This window comes from Lytechinus pictus, chromosome 14 (assembly GCF_037042905.1).
Source record: "Lytechinus pictus isolate F3 Inbred chromosome 14, Lp3.0, whole genome shotgun sequence".
NCBI lineage: Eukaryota > Metazoa > Echinodermata > Echinoidea > Temnopleuroida > Toxopneustidae > Lytechinus > Lytechinus pictus.
The window spans coordinates 10605169-10610190 of record NC_087258.1 but is presented as its reverse complement, the minus strand read 5'-3'; the positions used below and the strand labels follow the sequence as shown (position 1 = coordinate 10610190).

Here is a 5022-nt window from a genome sequence, read left to right as displayed (position 1 = left end):
GCGCGCAGCAGAGGAGCGAAGATGGGCGTGATGAAGGCGGTGACCTATTCCGCCTTTCCCATTGGTCAATACTTAACCCTGACCCCCGACACCCCTTGATATTGCGTAATCACTTACAAAGAAGTTGTTCACAAGTTTGTTTGTTTGTTTACAAAATAAGTAATTCTGCCAAAGTCTGGCGCAAGAAATTCAAGCAGAGTGTCCAAAAAGAAACGGGAAGAAGAGGAGGAAGAAGAAAAAGGAACAGCTTGCTAAAGTTTTTGGCAGAAAAATGAAAAAACATGGTTTAATACAGTATATCTTAAAAGTTCAAGTTCAATTCATTGCAAACATAGTCTTTGTCAGTTTGTTTGTTTGCTATATGCACACCTTTTATTAAAATCTAATGAATAGTTTACCAAGATACGGTAGTAGTCCTAGGCCTGTATATTCAAACAGTGCTCACTAACGATTCCCTTATTCAAAGATTTTCTATTTGATTATTACAGTCGTGCATAATAAGATATTTAGAAACGAATGAGGTGGCATTTTGAAAACTACATCCATCCGGAAGGGTAGATTGGGTTTGAACTATATTTTGTTTATTCATTTGTTGATCATAACTTTTGTCTATTTGTTGATTTCTTTTATCCATTCATTCTTACATTCATGCACTTACTCAGTCATAATTCATCCATTCATCCATCCATCCCTCCCTCCATCGATCCATCCATCCATCATTCCTCTTTTGTTTAAATTTCAGTTAAGCATCTTCTCTACACATTTTACATCACAAACCCGAATAACAAATACTAAGAAAAAGGAAAGTGAACAAGGGGTTGTAAAATAAACGGGGCACATCCCATGCGCTTCATGGCCCTGGGAAGCGGGGGGTGCCGAAGCACCCTCAAGATTTTCCCAGGGAGTGCTGCGTGTATTATTCTCCATTGGCAGCACCCCCAGGAAACTTGGTAGGTGTGGCAAATTGAAAAAAAAAAAAAAATTTAAGGGAAAATTACGCACAGTTTGTAATGAAACTTTTTTTCCTGCTTGTCAAATTTCTTCAAATTTCTCGGCACCAAAACGGCTGTTTTTTTTTTGCTTGTCAAATTTACTTCAGCACCCTCAGCAAAAAAAGCGTTCCAAGGGCCCTGATGATGCGCTTGGTTATAGGCGGAGCAATAGCATAATAAGCCAAATATTAGTGAGGGGGCAGACATAGCGAATGGATGAAAACAAATTATAAAAAGCTGCGAGTGAGCCGATGATATAATATTAAGGAAATAATATCAATTTCACTCTTTCCCATTTTATTTCTTTTTCTTAGTCATGATTTTTTTTTATTGGAGGGGGTGGGGGATTCATGGCCTTCTTTAACGGCCAACCCTATTGAGATCACACTTGACATATATTTCGTCATCATTTTTAATCAATTATTACTAAGCCAGGCCATCCCCGCCTAAAATATTGGAGGAGGATATATTCCTCATCCAACCGGGACAGACACCTTGAATGGAATGTAAAACAAATTAATCTTCGTAATTTTGTACTTTAATTTTGACTATCGAATTAACTGTGTTAATTATTGATCGGTTTTACCAGGGAGTTCCTTTATCCCATCTCAGGCAATGTACTCTTTTATGCATGTAAGTAAAGTATCTTGATCGTCATTTCTCCAAATAATTGCCTCTAAGCTGATGAAAAAAATTGGCAGCGGTGGGATTCGAACCCACGCCATCGAAATGACTGGTGCCTTAAACCAGCGCCTTAGACCGCTCGGCCACGCTACCTCTCATGAGGAACACACCCGTGCTGCTGATTACTAAAATGTGAAGCTATCCTCACATTGTTTGAGGCTCTACTGCAATAAAAGTAATTTGCAAATGTGTACAGACGATCGTCAGCTGCGACTCTGTTTAGAACCAGCCCGCCATGACACCATGGCAACTGACGTCACACTTCGGTACTCTATTCCATATTCGGCTCCCCATTTTAAACATCAATTTCAAGCCCCCGAGTGGAACATCAATCTAGGCGCCCCGTAATGTTAAGATCAAATTAATCCCCAATAACTATTTTCTCCCATTTCATTTCCTTTCTATTTTCCCCTTCTTCTCTCTTATTTCTCTTTCTCTAGCTCTTGCTTCTCAATTTTCTCTTCCTTTTTTTGTTTCTTTCTTCCATCCCTTTCATTCACCTGTCTTTTTTTAGATGCGCATGTTATACTCATTAATAATGATAAAACAATTTCCCGTTATAAAAATATTATTAATCTCAATGGCTACAAACTCCTTCTCTTATTTCGCTCTCTTTTTTCACTCTCTTTCTCTATATTGAAGTAAAATAGACACCCAACTATAACGTACTTACAATTATGGACAGGGCCCTGGGAACGATTTCTTTTTCAGTGGGGGTGCTGACATGGGCTGAAATGTCTCCTCAAAGGTGGGGGGCACAATTAATTTTTCCATTGCTATATTCTATATAGAAACACACACGCAAGGGCACCCCCACAAATATATATATAAATATATACTTCTTAGCTTCATTCTTTTAAAAGAACATACATATATGATTAAAAATACCTATCAGATTTCCAGGGGGTGCTGCCTATGGAAAATAACACACGCAGCACTCCCAAGGGCAATTCGGGGTGCTTCAGTGCCCCCGATTCTCAGGGCCATCTATGTGGATCAAACAAAAGTGATAATAGTGCTCAGAGATACATGTAGATACACTTTGCACTCCTCGAAAACATACACTGAATTTTACTTCAGTATTTTGCGATCATCCACTCCTTGTATTGCTAAATAACATAATATCACATAAACTTAATAATAAAATTTCCAGTTGTGTTGAATTAAAATTGTAATCGCAACGTATTTACTACGTGAATTGGCACTCGTTATAGCACATAAAACGGGTCCTTCTGAGATGAAATGCGCATTTCACACGTTGGTAAGAAGAATTTTTCTTGGGTAAACAAGGCAAACTTTTTAGGGTTTCAAAAGGGTGGTGTGTGTGTGTGTGGGGGGAGCATCGTACACCCAACCTCCAAGGATCACCGCCCCTGATTGCTCCACATTATTAGAGACGCCCCCTTCAAAAGGATACTCCGGGTTAAAAATGAATATTTAGAGTAAAGTTAACCAAGCAAAATGCTTAAAATATCACAACAATTGGATAAATAAAACAAAGTTGTTGAATTTTAAAGTTCAGCACGAGTTAATGAAAACAGTGGAATGCAAGCTCCATGAATATTCATCAGGTGGGCTGATGATGTCACATCCCCACTTTCACTTTTCTTAGTTTATTACATGAGGTAATAAATATTTCATATTTTCATACATGTGTGTATGGCATGCCTGCCTTGTAACCAACTAAGTTGCAACAACGATTGATTATCTTGCATATTCAATCAGTTGCTAATCCACTTTTCATTCTTGATTGACAAGTGGAATAAATATAATTTCATTTAAAAAGAGTGAGGATATGACATCTTCCTCATTGCATATTCATGAAGACATGCATATAACTGTTTCGCCGAAAAGTACATGACTTGAAAATTTCATTACCTTTTTTTTAGTCCTGCGATTTTGAGGATTTTTTCATTATTTCTTTTGTCTGATTTTATTTTATCTCCCGGTTTTATCTGTTTAAATCATAATATTTTCATCCTGGAGTTGGCCTATGGCCCACCCATTTCAGGATGGCAATGTGCTGGATTTTTGACCGCTTGTAAATGCAGTAGTTCGTATTAAACTTTGTGAATTCGAATTAAAAATAATAAAATTACTTATGTGCAACGAGATAAGTCCGTGAATAAGTTCCCCCAGATAGCATAGAAAAAAATACACCCAAACTGATTCGATTTAATCGCCCATGCAGCTATAGACCAACATCAGGTTTCGGCAGTGGCGTAGCTACGGGGGGGGGGGGGGGGCCTGGGGGGGGCACGTGCCCCCCCCCGAGATTTGGTGTGCCCCCCCAGGTGCCCCCCCCCTGGCGGGCCAAAAAAAAAAGAGAAGGAAGAAAAGAAAAGAAAAGAAAAAAGAAAAAGAAGGGGAAAGACTGAAGGAAAAAAAAGAGGAAAATAGGAGGAGGAAGGCGAGTGAATAAAATAATATTGTGGGAAGACTTGCAAAACAAAAAAATTTTCATGTTACTAAATAAAATTTTCGCTCGCGCTTCGCGCTCGAATTTCCTGTTCGATGAGATTCATATCTTGCTCAATAGGCTGATATGGAGCTTAAAATATCAAGTTTTGAAGTCAATATACAAAACATATTTCATCTCGAGCTTTCATTATTTTTTTCCATTTACAAATTTATTGCACTCTGTAAAATATCGGTTAATATGGTCTACATATCAACAGTTTAAGCTCACGCTGCGTGGTCGCATTATTTGATTTGCCAAGTTCCTATTGTCTTCGTGTACTCCATAAAGTTCTCAAAATATCCATTTTCAGATGTGACTGTACAAAACGTAGGCCTATAAGTTAGCGCTGCGCGCTCGCATTCGATTGGTGAGTACTCTTTCAATTCTATATAAGCAAACAAAAACCCCAGGCCTTTTTATTACATTTTATTAAAAAATATTCAGCTCGCGATTTGCGCTCGCATTAATTGTTAAAAATGTATTAACCAATGTAATGCGTATTCATAATTACAAAATGCTTAAAATTTCTAGTTTTCAAGCCTTAAAACAACAACTTCCACGCTGTCATAACGCATATTAGATCAGGAAAATAGGAGGAATAGGAATAGGAAAATAACATTTTCATGAATTCCTGATAACTAAATTGGGTCTTTTCAGAATGGAATATCGACAAGCTTAGGAATAGTAGGAAGATAGTCACCATTTTCATAAGATGACAAAATGTTCTTAGAACGACCCGGTCCTTTGTTAAATAATAACAAAAAATAACAGATCGCGCTTCGCGCTCGCATCATTCATTAAGTGTGATCCACATCCACTTCACAATTTTCCTACACAGTACTTGAAATAGTTTTTTGTTTAATTGACCCTTTTAGATCGTAATAT

General features: G+C 37.8%; 1 non-coding gene across 1 annotated transcript; it reads right to left on the bottom strand.

The window, feature by feature from the left end:
* Positions 1-1687: 1687 nt before the first annotated feature.
* On the bottom strand, positions 1688-1769 carry TRNAL-AAG (transfer RNA leucine (anticodon AAG)). The gene has a single exon. It is a non-coding gene; the product is annotated as a tRNA-Leu (tRNA).
* Between the last annotated feature and the right edge of the window lie 3253 nt (positions 1770-5022).